This window comes from Polypterus senegalus, chromosome 2, assembly GCF_016835505.1.
Source record: "Polypterus senegalus isolate Bchr_013 chromosome 2, ASM1683550v1, whole genome shotgun sequence".
Lineage (NCBI taxonomy): Eukaryota > Metazoa > Chordata > Cladistia > Polypteriformes > Polypteridae > Polypterus > Polypterus senegalus.
The window spans coordinates 115,333,769-115,352,544 of NC_053155.1; positions in this window are offsets into that span (position 1 = coordinate 115,333,769).

Here is an 18,776-nt window from a genome sequence, read left to right on the forward strand (position 1 = left end):
CTATAATCCATCTTGTTATATAAACACCATTTTGATTGCAGTTCATTGTTCATTTGCACTGAAAAGTCGTATGAATCAACCTTTTTATTCATTTGTCTGGACGACAATATACGGGGACGATCCCCAAACCTTTTTTTTTGTGTTTGGAAATATTTCTTTGAGGAATAATCTTATCACACTGCATAGACTTACAATTGGTTAAAAGTAGAGGGCCATCATGTTTTTCCACAAAGGGAAATGGGATGTTGGGTGAAGTTAAATAAATTTCAAAATTATTTTTATTAGCAGTAGTAGAAATACTTGTGATATTATCCTGTGTACAGAGTACAATGAAATTCTTACTTAAATGTCTGACCAACGTGCAATATGTTGCCACTCTCTGGTAACATGATAAACAAGAATGTATTAAAATACGTAACTTCAATTTAATTAGTAGAAAACATAAATTACATTGACATCTCATTATAACACAAAGCGATAAAAAGCAAATTGAAAAATATGACAGCAACTGGCTTGGTATTCAAAATTAAAAGGTACCGAGGTTTAGCTGAGGAAATCAGTCTTAAGAATCAGATCATCACTGTGTTTGTACAGATTCAGAAATACCATCTCTGCATTATGCACCAATAAGTTAAGATGGAAGAGAAGGCAGAGAATCAAAACTGTCACAATACATCACAGTGGCAGACAGGCTTCCGCAATGACAGTGTAATACTGAAGTGAAGCCTATTTTGACACACATATGAACAAAATAGACTAAAACAGCATCAAACAACTTGTGATCACTATTTAAATTGATCACTATTTTATAAGAAAAACTAAGGGGGTGTGGCAAGGAAACTAAACACTGCAAAACCCCAGCAAGACTTGCATTTCCAGTATTGATAAATGGAAGCAGCCTTTAACAGTCAGTCAGACAAAGCAGACAAAACCTTGGTCAGTGTACCATGCTGCAATAAATCCAAGGCCAACTTCAATTGAATGAAATAATGTGACTGCTGCACAAATCCACAGCCATTTCACTAGTAAATACCTAAATCTCTAGACAAATGTTCTTGAATAGATCATTATGGATATCTTCACATTCCTTTTGTAACATCAGTACATAGTATATTTTCACACGAACATCAAATATCCTAATGTGCAATGAATAGCATTCAAATCCTAGCAACATACAACTTATTTTTTGTATAGCCTGCATTCTGTATTCTAAAATACATATGATATTCATTTCTTTTTTTTATCTTTTATTGAATTTATTAAAAGCATGTGACATTCCATACAATCAAGTTAAACTTAACAAAACTAAATTCAATTCAACCCCCACCCATGAAAAAGTGTTAAAATATTATTGATTAGATCCTGCCAGGTTTTTAAAAAGTTTTGAACAGATCCTCTAAGTCAGAATTATATTTTTTCTAATTTCAAATAGTATATAACATCATTTACCCACTGATTTAAAATAAGTGGGCTAGGATTACTCAAGTTGAGCAAGATAGGTCTACGTGCCAATAGTGAAGTAAAGGCAATTACAGTTTGTTTGTTCTTCTCCACTTTAAGCCCATCTGGAAGTACACCAAACACAGCTATTAATTAGTTAGAAGGGATTGTGACTCCAGGGATGTCTGATAAGTGTTCAAAGATTTTTGTCCAGAATGATGTTAATCTGGTGAATGTCCAAAACATGTGGCCTCATGAAGGTGGAGCTTGATGGCAATGTTCACAGGTTGGAACAGGTTGGAACATTTTGGACAATTTTAAATGAGATAGATGGGCTCAATAAATTATTTTAAGTTGAATAATTGAATACTTTGTGCACATGGGGCTAGAGTAGCTGTCTTCCACTTCTTTCCTGAAATGTTGAATAAGAGATCATTTTCCTACTGTACTCTGGGATCTTTGAAAGGAAGGGACTTTAAAATGTTGTATATATTATAGAAATGCTGTTGGAGTATTCAAGAGAGATCAGTATTTCTTCCGAAATAGAAAGAGATGGGAGGTGAGGGAAATTGGGCAGATTTTGTTTAGCAAAGTTTCTAATTTGGAGATATTGGAAAAATTGTGTTGATGGGAATCTAAATTTGGAGTATAATTGTTCGTAGGATGCAAAGACATTACTTATATACAGATCTCTAAATAATTTAATCCCATACGTTTTTTAAACATTAAAACCTGTGTAAGTCTGAGAGGGTGGAAAAAGGTGGTTATCATGTTGAGGTGCTACAGATATAAGCTTCTCTAACTTGAAGTGCTTATTACATTGGTTCCATATTCTGAGTGAATGAAGGACAATGGGGTTGTTAGTATATTGACGATACCTTGTATTTACTGGGGCACAAAGCAAGGAATATAAAGAAGTACTGCAGGATTTTATTTCTATTGCAGACTGAGCTAGTGGCAATGTCCAGGTTTTTATAGCTTGTATATTTGCCACCAGTAATAAAATTGAAAATTAGATAGAGCCATGCCAACTTTTGATATATTGAGATGTTTTGAAATAGAAACAGAAGTTTAGGGAGTATATTCATCTTGATAGTGTTAATTCTCACTGCTAAAGTAAGATGGAGGGTAGACCATCTACACACGTCTTGTTTAAGTTTTTCCATACAGACAGCAAAATTTGGTTGAAAAAGAGCTTTATAATTACTTGTGATGTTAACCCTTTAGGTATTTAAACAGATCTTCAATGATAAAAGGGAAGGTGTCCAATCTAATGTTGTTTGCTACAGAATTCATTGGAAAAAGCACACTTTTTTTCAAATTAAGTCCAGATATCTTTTGAAATTCTACTGGTGCAGTTAGGGCTGCAGGGACAGAATGTTGTGGGTCTGGTATACACAGTACCATATCTTCTGCATATAGTGATATTTTCTGTTGGTGTCCTTCTCTGACAATCCCCTTCATCTCTGATGCTTTTTGAAAGTGAACAGCCAATTACTCAATGGCAATAGAAAATAGCACGGGTGACAGGGGGCATCTTTGTCTAGTACCACATTCTAGTTTGAAGTAATCTGAAATAATGCTGTTAATACAAACTGAAGCTTCTGGACTGGTATACACTAGTTTGATCCATGCAGATATATTTGGGCTAAACCCAAATTTATGCAATGTGGTGAATAGATACTCCCATTCAATCATATCAAATGTTTTTTATGCATCCAAAGCTAATAATATTCCTGTAGTGTTAGACTTCATTGTTGATAATATTACATTAAATAGGAATCGAAGATTGAAAGCTATGTGGAAGGTAGCACTTTATCCATACTTCTAGCTTGGACTTTGGAGAGTATCTTATCATTATTCAGAAATGAGTTTGGTCTGTATGATGCACATTGTAATAAGTTGTTATTTTTCTTAGGAAAAATGGAAATTAATGCTTGGCGAAAAGAATGAGGTAGAATTTTATTGTCTCTGGCTTCTATAAATGTTGCTAATAAAAGGGGAGCTAACTTAATTGAAAATGTTTTATAAAATTCAGCAGGGTAGCCATCAGGACTTGGTGCTTTTTCACTCTGAAGTGAGCTTATAGCATCTAGTAATTCTGATAGTGTCAGAGGTTTATCCAATTCCTCTGCACTGAGAGTACCTTCTGTGGCATCCGTAATGTATCAAAAAATGCATTAGATTGTGTCTTGTATTCTTTAAACTGAGTAGAATTAAGGACTTATAATAATCTCAAAATGTGTGCATTATATTTTTATAGTCAATGATTTTATCTCCACCTGTCTTGGTGATTACTGAAATTGCATTGTGAACTTCCTGCTTGTGGATTTGTTGAGCTAAGATCTCATTAGCCTTCTCTCCATGTTCATAGTAATGATGTTGCGATTTAAAAATAAGTTGTTCCATTTCTTTTGGTCTCAAGAGGCTGAGTTCTGATTGCAAAAAAAAATTGGATTGGAAAAATGTATTATTTATTGATCTAAGCTGTGGTATAAGCAAGAAAAGGAAGTTATGGAGTGATATGGTGTTGCAGATGCACTTGAAAGTTCATGTTCAGAAAGTCGCACAGTTTCCAAAATAAAAAAGAAGTGTTCAGATATCAAAGGCGACGTGAAAAGGTGAGTTGCAGCCCACCATCTGTTTATTCTGTTTCAGACAATATTACAAACGCTGATCCCCATGCCAATGACGCAACTCCATACATGCTGTTTATACCCCCATGGCGCTAGGTGGAGTCCTCCCTTCAACCTGGAGATGCCCTGAATTCCTGCAGGGCATCTTGGGTATTGGAGTTTTCCGTCACAACCCTGCTGGAAACCATGGGGGCCGCCAGGAGATGCTGCAGGGAGGCATAAGGATTTAAATTTTAATTACGAACTGGAAGTACAACATCATCAAGAAGGTGGAAGAAATAAAGTACTTCTGGATTGAAGAAAAAGGAGTTTTCACCGGACCTGGAAGTGATGGAAAATCACATGGACTAAGGGATTGAATCCCTTCTGGGTCACAAAGTATAAAAGGACTGTGAGAGATCCCAGCAGTGAGCCGAGTTGGGAGTAAGGGTGACTGAGCTGCTCGGAGGTGTGGAGGATTATAGTATTGAATTGTGTATTATTGTGATTTATTATTGAAGTATAGTGGAGGTGGAGGTGCTTGTGCACATTATTATAAATAATAAAGTCAACATTTGGACTTTTATCTGGTGTCTGGTATCTGGTCCGAGGGTTCAAGGGGATGACAGCACCCCCTATCTGTCACACTATACACACACCTCTACCTCAGAAATTGCTGGGCAACCATCCGGCTGTGTACTGGCAGATGCTGTTCTGGAGTCACAAAAAGTAATAGTGGATGTTGTAAGAGATGTGGCCAATGACCTAAAGTATAATAAGGGCTGTACTATGTACCATTCACCAAAATTGAAATGAATTTGTTAAAAAATAAATGCTTCATCTGATTACCTGTTTTTACATTCGGCTAATTACATTCAAACAAAGTTGTAACGTTGTCTGATTTGGCTGACCATTTGGTGGGTCAGGGTCAGGTTCATCATGCCTCATCACTTCAGGTATGGGCAAGTAGAACACAATATGCCTTCATAATGTGACACACTTTCTGTGGACTATAGAGATAGAAAGAGAGGTTAGGAGCATGCAGTGATACAGTGCATTGCCGCACCCACCACACTATAGAGCAGCACATGAAAAGAGTGGAAATGCATTCTATTTACATAAGCAAATTAATTCCCTGAAGGCGCCTTTATAGTGTAGCATCAGCACCAAGCGACACAATGGATTGATTATCTTCTCTTTATATGACTATTTGAGGTGACTTGTTATTTTTAAAAGAACTACTTGCCTTTCGCCGCACTAATTGGTTAAAAGCACCTGTGACTGTATGGAGCTTTATAGGTTTTCCAGTTATATATGATGTAATGCCAAATCATTCTTTTGGTGATTCATTCCTGGCTGATGTAACTTGTCCAGCACCGTTGCATAGCAATGTGCATGCAGCTGGCCACTCAGGTTACATTTAGAAAATCGGACATTGCTGCGAATTGCGCTTTGATGTTTCCCAGTTCAACCACAGTGTAGGAACTCTGGATGACAAGCAGATAATACCATCCTATACAGCTGGCATGGTGTGACTCTGTGATGTTTGCAAAATACCACATCGTTCAGCAAGTTCATGTTGTCAAGCTCCTGTGGTTAAAAACCCGAGAGTGGATAGAACTTGAAAAATAGCAGGTAGAGCAAAATTCCTCAAAGTCTGCCTTTGTAAAGCCAACACCAGTTCATTACACAGCTCCAAGAGAATTGCTCTTGGAAATTGAAATCGACTTAGAAGCCAGTCATCATCATCATCATCTATAAATACACACTCTCTTCTAATTCTTCCATTTGTAATATATCCTAACAGCGCTAAAGGAGCTATGGTAGTTGGAACCGTTTGGCAATTCCAAGCACCATTAAATGTTGCAGAATGATTACAAACAAGTGAATTAAATTTGTAAACGATATGCATTTAATTTCGGTGTATTTGATAAATCCCACGACATTAATGCGAATATGAAAAAGAAAGGTAAATGATACAGAAACAGTAGCACTGCTTTGATGTTGAGTACCACCAGTTTGCAAAACTGAGTAGAAACGTTTGTAAGCAATGTAGGGGCCTACCATCAAAATGTGCGTGGCTTTACGCTAAGTTGGGATTTTAAACATCTCAAAGTGTGCAAGGAAACAAGCATACACAACATTTTTGTGCGTACACACCATTTATACATGAGGCCCCTGGCATGTTCTTGATCTATTCTGGTAATTTCACTCTGAGGCCTTCTTGGTTTCTGATTTATTTTTGTGGGAGAGATATTAGATAATCTGATCTCTTAAAAATGCCTTCAGAGTTTCCTAGAGTATTCCTGCAGAAACCTCTGAGGATGCATTTGTCACTAAAAAAAAAAATTGTTTGGATTTAAATTTTGTACAGTTCTCGTCAGCAAATAGCAGGGGGTTAAGATGGCAGCTGTGAGATGAGTATGTGGTGCATAGTGATATGAGCTCCATGGTCTGAGATAAATTAATTAAGGGAGTCTCCTATAAAAATACTATCTTGGCATTTAAACCTGTTAGGTGAGGGAATATTTTTTTCCTCTTAATTTGTGATTGAGACCTTTGACAATCCAGCTCACAAAGTTTACTGTTTGGTCATAGACACAATGGCTTCAGAACTTTTATTGTCATTTTATAGTCTTAAATTAAGGTAGAATATTATTACATATGATAGCTTTAACCTTAATATCCAATATTGCCAGGAGTTATGGCTATAAAGCCAATTGTTGTGTTGGCACTTACAATTGTGGGGATAACAAGGAAAGATCAGAAATAGCTTGCTCTCGTTCTCACCTCCACCAGACCCCCTGTCCCCAACAAGATATTAATTTCTGAACATAAAACACCTCAGCAATCTAACCAAAAATTATTACTATTCAAGTATAAGTAATTTGTTAAATACACAGTCAGGATGTAATCAAAATATTTAAATATAATAGCCAGGACAATAATGTGAGGACATGTAATAAAGGGGGAAAAAACACCTATTACATATCAAAATGTGATTTTAATCTCAAAATCTGTACTGACTCAACAGAATGGCAAAGGTCTCTTACCAACTGCTGAAGGTCTAGCAGGAAGAGATTTTGGTAGACAGATTCTTCAGCCCTACGGTAGCTAAATGGAAAAATCCATTTTGAACCTCTGTTTGGGCTCTCTTGAAATTACTCTTCCCAGCTATGGACAGAACCACAACATGTGCATCATAATGACGTCTTCAATATCATTTTAAGGAAAAGCAAAAACATCTTTCTTATGGAAAAGTGACATATTTTTAGGGTACCCGTAGATTCTACTCTGCTCATATTGGTAACATAGTCTCTGTCTTTCATAATAAGCATAAAAAATATTTTTGTCCCCACCATGGCTCTTTGGTGTTTTGTTATAGCAAGAATTATTTGTTTCTTTATTCAAGCAGCATTTACCTTTGATTAAGATTTACATGAAGAACTGATAGTATTCAGGAACGTATACTTTATAAACATCTATAAAATGCTGGTCAAACATAGCACTGAGAGAAAGTTATAAAAGCAGATTCAATTTTATATTCTAAATTAGTGCTCCCAAATAATTATGAAAAACTTTAGTTGTACAGCTTTTTTATTGTATCATTTATTTTTCCCTTTACTCGTTTAAATCCACATAATTTAATTCAAGGTCACAGCAGCAAGAGTGGTATATGCAGCACTTGTAAACTAAAATCACAGGTAATGGTTAGCAAGCCTATAGATATATGTGTGTGTGTTGTAGAAGATGCTGGGCTACAATACAGAAGAGTATTTACTGTCATTAAATTTTGTTTTCATTAACCACAGAGTGGATTTAACAATTAACAGATGCAGTTTAATTTGGACAAAGGATATTATGGTGTTTTGCATAAGTAATGGAACTTGAAACCATACTATCATGGTTTAAGTGTCACTAATAACATATCTACACATAAAAACAAAATAAGACTTACTAACTTAAAAAACTTCTACTAAGATATAGTAAAAATATGAATACTATGCATAAAAGGAAATTAATTAAGAGTTACAAAATTCTTTTTCAGTGCCTTTTCTTCAAAGCAAAAAAGCTGTGCCTGCAGCTAAAATCAAAAGCATCCTGAACTTAAGAATTTGCTAAGAAAAAAACCTAAATATTGTGCATGAGTAAAGGTAAGTATAAATCATTTTAAATACTCTTGTCTTTGGTTTGCTGGAAGCTTTTCAGATACACTGTATATGTTTGATTTTTGCTGTCTCTCATCTTACTTTTTGTGCCCTTTTGGCCTAGATAGGACCAAGTGGTGATAGGTGAACACATATTATCTTTGCCTACTCTCCATAAAAACTATCAGGACCCCAGCTGTACCATGTGGAAGCTGTTTATTGTCAACAGCTTGAGAAAAAATTCCTGGCTTCCTACTCGTAGCCTCAAACTTCTCTCTTGCATCAGTACCCAAGGATCAACTAGTTGCAGGGGATTATTACAATCTGCAGGCTCTTCAGTTAGTTGCCAGTGTAATTTCCTCTATTTGTAGTACAGACCTTGATGGACTAGAGACAAACCAAACAGCACTATATAATATAAAGAAATATACAAATCTGGAGATAGATGGAACAGATTATGTTTTAAATACAGAGACAGGAACTGTATATTGATAAACAGATTTAAAAGGTATGTCATACAATAGATAGTCAATTGTATGTAAAAAAAATTAATTATTTACAGTTAAATTACACAGAAAAAATACTATCAAACAAACGTGGCAAAATATAAAAGGAAGATGGAAACATGTAAAAGGAAGGAGTAGACTGGTGCCTTGATGTGCTTGGTTGAGAGCACAGGCTGGCATTGAAGTTTTCCAGGCAAGGGGTAGAAAGAAGAACCACGTGAGAAGCTCAAAACTGACATTTTGATTAGTGTGAACACAGCTCCGAGTAGCAACAAATTCAAAGAAATAAGCTGGGGTCAAAAAATTAACAGGAAGGTTAACAGACACAAAAAAAACAGTAGAAATGGGAAAAAAACAATCTAAAAAATGTAAACAAAAAGAACAACAAACAAGGAAGCAGGAAACTTAAAGGGGAATTGTTGAAGGGCTTTGCACAAGAGTTCAAAGAAATGCAATGCTGAAGTTAAATTCTTTAGCTAAATGTCCTTTTTTAATGCTCTGTCCCACCCTTGAGACAGCTGACAACCCATTAATGGTTTTGAGCATCTAATGCAGATTGGCGGGGCCAGGTCTAAACTGTGTATTGAAAGTGAATCCATGTACCAAGGCCAGGATAAATCCTGACAGTGCTATATCACAATCATGAAGAAGACAGAGAAATGGATGGCTAAATCATAAAAGTAAGTATAAAGCGAATAAAAATGAGGATAGCTATCCAAGGTGAACTGGTACTTTTACATAAGTCAAATAGTCAGGTAAACTTCAGAAAGGAAAGAACCAGAGATATTAAATTTCCATTTAACATTACACAATATCTCATTCACCCTGAAGGACTACTGAGTTTATTTGCTGGTGAGCTTGTGAAATTGTTCTGTTTAGTTATTTTGCTATCCACATTGCAGAGTGGAATTCACATTCCTTCTAGAGCCAAAGTTAATGCATAACAAATTTAGACACTAAGTATGAAAAGGCGATACAAATTTTAGAATCAGTAGATATGATAATTTTGAGGCAAAGTCTGTATAGCTTCAGCATGGATATTTTCAATGTTGTGAAAAGATGTTTTCTTCTAAGGGATAATCAAAGTTCAGGTTTGAGGCCCATTCAATTGACATTTAGTGTGATGTTTTGTTCTTTAAACTGTATGAGTTGCATGGTTGGTTAGGATTCTTCTTTATAGTGTGGAAGACTGCCGGCTTCCCAGGCCGGTCCGCACCCCCAGGCCGACAGGAGGAGCTCTCCCGACAGCGGGATCGTGCCCCGAGGTCCAGCAGGGCCTTATGGACTCTGTGGTGTTTATACACAGCCCTGCTGGATACCTTGGGGGCCACCAGGAGTCACTGTGGGGGGACTTATGGGCTCTGTTGTGCCTTATGACCCGGGAGTACGTCACGGTCACGTGACAGGAAGGTATGGCGTGCTCCCGGGTTGAAGTAATAGACTGATTGCCCTGACCCGGAAGGAATAACAGACTGCTGGGACAGGAACACCTCCGGGTCGGGGCCTATAAAAGGACGGTGCCTCAGTCCAGACACTGAGCTGTGCTGGGTGGGAGAGGAGCAAAGTGTCTGGGCGAGGAGGAGAGGTTATTGTGTGTATTTGAAGAGATTTGTGAGGAGTGTGGAAGGTGCTTGGTGCACTGAAAGAAAATAAAAGAGTCTTGGACTGTTACCTGGTCTCCGGAGTTGTACCTGAGGGTTCAAGGGTGCACTACTGCCCCCTACTGCCACAATAGTTTATGTTTGAAAGTGAAGCTGTTAATTTAGACTACATTACTACACTCTAGGACACAAGTGTCAAACTCCAGGCCTTGAGGGCCGCAGTGGGTGCAGGTTTTCTTTCTAACCCATTTCCTAATCATTGTCCAGTTTTCACTGCTAATTAACTTCTTTTCCCTCTATTTTAATAGCCCTGTTTTTAAGGATTATGTCTTCTGAATTGATTCTTTGCTTCATTAAATGACAGCCAAACAGAAATGAGACATGAAACGAGCCAACAGATGACCAGCTAAATTGGGGCTTCAAACTCCAACCAGTTCCTTAATGAGAAGCTGATTCTTGTTGTTAATTAAACCCATTATTCAATGGCTTCTTGCTGCTCTCTTTTTGCCACAGCAGACATTTCCAAAACTGTTGATATTTTGTTTTTTCCAAGAACTCCTAAAATGTTTTGGTAACCTGAGGGATCAACCTTACTGAGAACTTCATCTTTATTTTCAGATTTTGTTTGATGGGTACAGGTGAGCTTGTCATTTCCTGCTTGTTTTATGTCTCATTACTGTCCGGCTGCTAATTAAAGAAAAAGAGTCAAGCTAGGGTGGCACGGTGGCGCAGTGGTAGCGCTGCTGCCTCGCAGTTAGGAGATCCGGGTTCGCTTCCCGGGTCCGCCCTGCGTGGAGTTTGCATGTTCTCCCCGTGTCTGCGTGGGTTTCCTCCGGTGCTCCGGTTTCCTCCCACAATCCAAAGACATGCAGGTTAGGTGGATTGGCGATTCTAAATTGGCCCTAGTGTGTGCTTGGTGTGTGGGTGTGATTGTGTGTGTCCTGCGGTGGGTTGGCACCCTGCCCAGGATTGGTTCCTGCCTTGTGCCAGCCTTGTTGGCTGGGATTGGCTCCGGCAGACCCCCATGACCCTGTATTTGGATTCAGTGGGTTAGAAAATGGATGGAGTCAAGCTAATCAAAGCTAAGGCTAAAGAAGTTAATTAGCATCAAAAACTGGTCACTAATTAAGAAGATGGTTAGAATGAAAACCTGCAGCCACTGCAGCCCTCCAGGACTGGAGTTCGACACCCTTGCTCTAGGATATGAGTAAAGAACACGCATGTGCCACTTAAAGGTATGCTCCACTTTCTATAACTATGGATTTGGCCATGCTTTCACGATGGATAAAATGTTTAGAAGATTAGGAATGTGCACAGTTGGATGCAGTATATTTTTGCACTCAACCTCACAATATTTTGATGCTCTTAAAATAAAAAAAAAATTAAAAACACAATGTTTGCCCTAGAACTATATGTTTACATTTTGCGTATTCTTACTATGTTTATGTGAGATTCTGTCTGGTTTTCCTCTCATACATTAAAGTTTATTGGTGATTCTCAATTGGTCCTGTGTTATACATCATGCTCTACAATGGATTAACTCATTGCCCAAAACTGGTTCCTACCACGCATCCCGTGCATGTGAAAATGGTCTTTTCCAAAGGCAAAAAAAACAAACCCTAGAGCACTTGCTTCTGTCTTTGGAAAAATATCACCTGCCCTTGTTAGATTGCTTTACTTTCAACATCAATGAAGTACAGTATAGGGTATCATTGTATTACCATTAATTTTCTTTTGGTAACATTTTTATAAGATAAAATTGCAGCACAACCATTATATGGATATTAAAAATTTTAATTTCTTACATCAGAGGCAACTACCAATGTCCAAAGTGAGCAAGCTCTTTTTTTAAGCTATGTTTTGCCCATTACATTTAAAGTACACATATCTGGCAATATAACTGGTGAGACTATAGGGGACTATAGGGCATAACACAAAAGGGTGGGTGATGAAAATGAAAAGCACAAACAGTATTAAAAAAAAAACATGTGTGTTGCCTTCACTATAATCATGTTAAAATATTGCAGGACTTATCTTTTAAATTCAGGTATTCATGAAACACGTAATCTGCAGTACTGAAGAACATGCATACAGAATAATTTATACAAATACACAAAGGATTTTACCTCCTTTAATTAACTTCTACCTGATAATCAAGGTAGCTGGACAATAAAGACTAGCAATAATCAAGACACATAGGCTCTGCATCACAACATAATATTATTCTGGCTGTCAAATTGCATCATTTCACATTTTATTACTGAGCAAATACCTTTTAAGCTAGTAAAAAGATGACCTTGGGTGAGCAACTGGTGCACTTTGCGACATCAGTACTAGTGTGTAATATTTGCAAGCTATGAGTGCCTTAGTATACAAATGTCTCAGTTTTAAAATCTGCCCCCCTCAGTCGTCAAAAACGCAAACCTGTCAGTTCTTGAATGTTGACTTTGGAGGTGAAGAATTCTTGATATTCTACTCATATTGAAAGTCATTCACTTGATGCTTATGACACATTCAAGAAACATTACCTTTCAATTGTATATGTGTTTTAAATATCCCCTGTATGTTTTAAAACATTCATCAGTGAAACAGACCTGCAATTCATTTTTATCCTGTTTTACAAATTCTGCAAGAATTTTTAAGTAATGTTTACAGATTATTTTTCTGCAGCTCTATCATGTGGCTAGCGATTGAGTTTATTTATACAACCAGGCCAACCAGTGAGGGTTTATTTTATCTTCAGCATAAACTTGCACAAATTAAGTGATTGTGAAAACTTCAGGTTAACAAAATATGAACATTAAGCCAAGAGTCCTAATCTTTATAAAAATGAACATTTTGGCACTACCCACAATAATATATGGTAAATAATATATGCTTTAAACATGTAAGAGATACTAAAGCTGTCTATAATTTTAACACAATCTAGTCATAACTGTGAAAATCTACCAAACATAAAATGCTTTGAAAGACATATGAAAGAAAGAATGGGAAACTAAATTTATCAGTGTGTCGAATACCACAGAGGAAAAAGACAATATAAGTTTAAAACAACATTATCTCTTTAAACACTAAGAATGTAAAGTGACTTTAATAAACTTAAAAATTAAAGGGCATCTAATAAGTAGTATACAGTGGATTCAGGAAGTATTCAAACTCCTTCACTTTTTTTGCTATGTTGCAGCCTTATACTAAAATCACTCATTTTCCCCATACAACACTCAATCCCTCAAAATGACAAAGCAAAAACAAGATTATAGACATTTTTGAAAACGTATTAAAAATAAAAAGCTGAAATATCACAATGACAAAAATATTTTAACCCTCTACTCAGTACTTGGTTGAAGCATCTTTGGCAGTGAGTCTTCTTGGGTATGAAACAACAAGCTTCAAACACCAGGATTTTCCATTCATACCTGCTGATCCTCTCAAACTCTAACAAATGTTAGATGAAGACCATCACCACCTGATCCTTGGCTCTGCCCTCGCTCTCCTCCTCTTCTTGATTTCCAAAGTCATTCTATAGACCACCATTCACCAGACCTTCAATTCCAGCTTCATATTCATCACTCTGTCTGATGCTCTTTTCACCTCCAAAACATTCTTGACTTACTATTCCTTCAGGTTAACCTCTATCCCATTTCTACTCCCATCCACACCATGGTAGAATAATTTGAACCCACCTCTGATACACCTGGCCTTACTCCCCTTCCATCTAGTCTCTTGCACACAAAATATATCAACCATCCTTCTCTCCATTATATTGGCTAACTCTCTCACTTTACCAGTCATTCTGACAACAATCAAAGTACCTACCCTCACTTCCACTCTCCTACCCTTCCTCCTCCCTTCCTGCCTCCAGACACGCCTCGGCCAACTGTAGCCCAATTTTCCCAGCATCCTGGTGGCTAACAGTACTGGCGGCAGCCATTGTTATCCTAGGCCTCAACCAATCAGGTATTGAAATCTGTATTATTGTTCACCTATTAATCTGGAAAAATTTTACACCGGTTTGCCTTTCCTGACATAACCATTCCCACTTATACGGGCTTGGGATTGTCACAAAGAAACACACTGGTTTGTGCATACCCCAGTGGTTGGGTTGAAAAGAAGACAGTAAGATGAAGTTCAGGTAGGAGGTAAAACATTCACTGGGTGGCAGTGAAAATTTACCATATTGCTAGAAGGGTGCTTGATGTGACATCTGGACAAAGGAAGGAAGACAAGAAAACCTGGTGTTGAAATGGAGAAGTACTGGAGAGTATACAGAGGAAGAGGCTGTGAAAAAGAAGTGGGATAATCAGAGAGATAAAAGAAATAGATATGAGTACAAGTACATAATGCATAAGGTGAGGAGAGAGGTGGCAAAGGCTAAAGATAAGGTTTATGATGAGTTGCATGACAGGTTGGACACCAAGGACAGAGAAAAGAACTTGTATTGATTGGTTAGGCCAGGGGTCCTCAATCCCAGTCCTGGAGAGCCGCAGTGGCTGCAGGTTTTGTTCTGACCTGGTTGCTTAATTAGAAAGCAATTCTTGCCAATAAAGCACTAACAAGCTATGAAATTAAATTAACTCTGCTATGTCAGGTCATTCTCATATCCTAGATTTTCTTTCCCTTTCTATCATGCCAATGATTTGAAGGCTAAAATGGACGAGTAATTCTCAGTCCTTCACTTTTTTCTCTTCATTTTTCTTCCAAGTATTTAATTAAACCCAATAGTGCAGATAAATACACACAGGTATAAATGTAAATAAGCTAAATGGAGAAATGCTGCTCTCTCTTGTCATTTGCATGTTATTGATAGTAAGGAGCAATTAAAATAGCTGTTTAAGACAAAATTAAGCAATAAGGGCTCAAAATCACTAAAGTGAAGCAGAAGTGTTACTTTAGCAATAAGTGCTTTTTATTAAGCAACTGGGTTGGAGCAAAAACCTGCAGCCACTGCGGCTCTCCAGGACCGTGATTGAGGACCCCTGGGTTAGGCAGAGGGACTGAGTTGGGAAAGATGAGCAGCAGGTTAGGTGATAAAAAATAATGATGGAAACACAAGTGGGGAGAGTGTGTTGAGAGGTTGCTGAAAGAAGAGAATGAGAGAAGAGAGAAGTCTGGATGATGAGGAAATAGTGAACCAGGAAGTGTAACGGATTAGCAAAGAGGAAGTAAGGATGGCTATGAAGAGGGTGAAGAATGGGAAGGCTTTTGGTCCAGATGACATACCTGTGGAAGCATGGAGATATTTAGGAGAGATGGCAGTGGAGTTTTTAACCAGATTGTTTAATACAATCTTGGAAAGTGAGATGATGCATGAGAAGTGGAGAAGTGTACTGATATTGATTTTAAATAATAAGGGTGATGTGGAGAGCTGTAGTAACTACAAAGGGATAAAACTGATGGAAAAGAGTAGTGGAAACTAGGTGAAGAAGGGAGGTGAAGATTAGCGAGCAGCAGTATGGTTTGATGCCAGGAAAGAGCACTACAAATACAATGTTTGCTCTGAGGGTGTTGATAGAGAAGTATAGCGAAGGAGCTGCAATGTGTCTTTGAGGACTTGGAGAAAGCATATGACAGCGTGCCTAGAGAGGAGTTGTGGTATTATATGAGGATGTCGGGAGTGGCATAAAAGTATGTAAGAGTGGCATAGGATATGTACAAGGGAAGTGTGACAGTGGTAAGGTCCACAGTACAAGTGACAGATGCATTCAAGGTGGTGGGAGCTCTGAGCGCTTTCTTATTTGCAATGGTGATGGACAGGTTGACAGATGGTCTATGATGTTTGCGGGTGACATTGTGATCTGTAACAAGAGTAGGGAGCAGGTTGAGGAGACCCTGGAGAGACTGATATATGCCTTAGAGAGGAGAGGATGAAGGTCAGTAGGACCAAGACAGAATAAATGTGTATGATTAAATGGGAGGTCAGACGAATGGTGAGGAAGCAGGGAGTAGAGCTGGTGAAGGTGGAGGAGTTCAAACACTTGGGATAAACCATACACAGAAGCAGGAATGTGAAAGAGAGGTGAAGAAAAGAGTGTAGGCAGGGTGGAGTGGGTGGAGAAGAGTGTCAAGAGTGATTTATGACAGACAGGTGCCATCAAGAGTAAAAGGGAAAGTCTACAAGATGGTAGTGAGACTAGTTATGTTATATGGGCTGGAAACAGCTGGAGGTGGCAGAGTTAAAGATGTTAGGATTTGCATTGGTTGTGACAAGGATGGACAGGATTAGTAATAAGTACATTAAGAGTCAGTGCAGGTTGGTCGGTTTGGAGACAAAGCCAGAAAGGCCAGATTGCATTGGCTTAGATATGTGCAAAGAAGAGATGCTGGGAATATTAGGAGAAGGATGTTAAAGACAGAGCTGCCAGGCAAGAGGAAAAGAGGAGGGCCTAAAAGGTGGTTTATGTGGTGAGAGAGGACATGTATATGGTGGGTGTTAGGAAGATGCAGAGGACAGGAAAATATGGAAACAGATTATCCACTGTGGCAACCCCTAACAGGTGCAGTTGAAAGACAAAAAAGAATAAGATGACCATCAGTGGAATGCAATTTTCTGTTCTCTACAACGATGTTTGACTGGTTTCAAGTCCTGGCTCTGGCTGGGTAACTCAAGGACATTCCCATATTTGGCTCTAAGCTACTACAGTATTGTGTTTAATGTGCTTTGTTCCCAGAGTCTGTTGTCCTGTGGGAAAGTGGACTATTAGAACACTCTGAGGTCCAAAGCATTCTGGAGCAGGTTTTCATTAAGGACATCTCTGTACTCTGCTCCATTCAGCTTTCCCTCAATCCTGTATAGTCTCCCATTGCCTGCCATTGAGAAACAACCCCACCACATGATGTTGCTGTATTGAAACAAATTACACATTTTGACAATGTAATAATATGATTTCACATTTGCATATGGGAAGACAACAAGCAATGACCAATTAACAGAACCTGGGAAATCTATGCAAGAAGGCAGATGGCTATCAGAAATGTTATTTATTCGCTGAATAGAGCATTTAGAAAATAGAATTTAAAAGACTAAATGTATAATGGTAGTAGACATCATTTGAAGTACAGAGGAAGAGGTGCCTGTTATTTCTGGAAAAGATTACAGTGATACGAGGAAACAACCATTAAATACTAGAAATGATGATAACGTATACGGAGGTTTGTAAAGCATCAGGAATGAATGTGAATTTAAAGGAGCAGGAGTGTGTGCTCTCTCAGGCAAATGGAAAAGAAAAGTAAGAGTACAGGAAATATATAAATAAAAATAATAGGAAATAGTACAAGAATTATTAAACTGAAATGGAAAACATGTGAGTCTTGGCATAAAATCTAAATAAAAAGGATAAAGAGACAGATTGCTGCCTCACAGCTCCAAAGTTCATGATTTTAATCTCACCCCAGGTGTGGCATCCACACTGGGATTTCCTCTGGGTGTGTTGGTTTTCCTCAGTCTTCCAAAAGATGTCTGTGTTAGCTTGGTTAACAGCTCTAAAATGACATGGCATGATTGAATGCTGGTGCATATACATTCTCTTAAATTATTAATTAAAGAAAGAAACATATCCTCTACTAGCAGAAGTATGATAAAACCTCTTTGATTCAGAAACCAAGCAGGAGAAACATGTCAATTGTGTCTTTAATTATCTCCTCAGCAAATGCCAAAAAGGGAGCATTCATCACAGTAGTCTGTTATGGAATGATCAGAATGGTCAAAATAATAAAGGCAGAGTTCCATTTTATAAGCAACTGAATTTACATAACAGTGCTAATGAATGCATAAATATAACCTGACATTTATTTTGATTGGTTTGTTGGCTTACACACCCATATAACTTAGTGAATAAAAGTCTATTTTATCATACTTTAGTTCTTTTTATACCTTCAGGTGTAGCCAAACACGCTTGAAATTTCTATGTATGTGATAACTGTCAAGTCTTCTTGTTTACAGGACATCTGCTGATCTCTTAGTCATCTCTTTGTTCATTTGGTGTATTTCACTAACCTTCTCCTGGTATGTCTTTGTTGTTCACTTCACCTTTATGTGATGTCCTGATAGTCTTGAACAGGTTTATGACATTTATTAACCCTTTTATACTTCAAGATAGATGCTATATTTTAATATGTTAACCATACCAAAATACTTAACTACTGTTATTTCCAAATTATTTTCTCACACTTGTGCTTCAAGTTGTTAAGACAAACTCCTGCCAGTGCCACTACAGACTTGAATGAGCAGGACTGATCATAGAAGGAGGGGTAGATGTAAATAATGGGGTAAAAATATTATAAATGAGATATAGGAATAAACAAGTGTAAAATAAAAGAAAAAATAGGAATTTTGGAATGAAAAATTAATAAATGTATGCATACTCTATATACTGTACATAAATAAAGATAAGCAAATCTCAGCACCAGAGCTCTGGATTCCAATCTTGGCTCAGGGATTGAGTTTGTAAATTTTCCCAGTGTCTGACT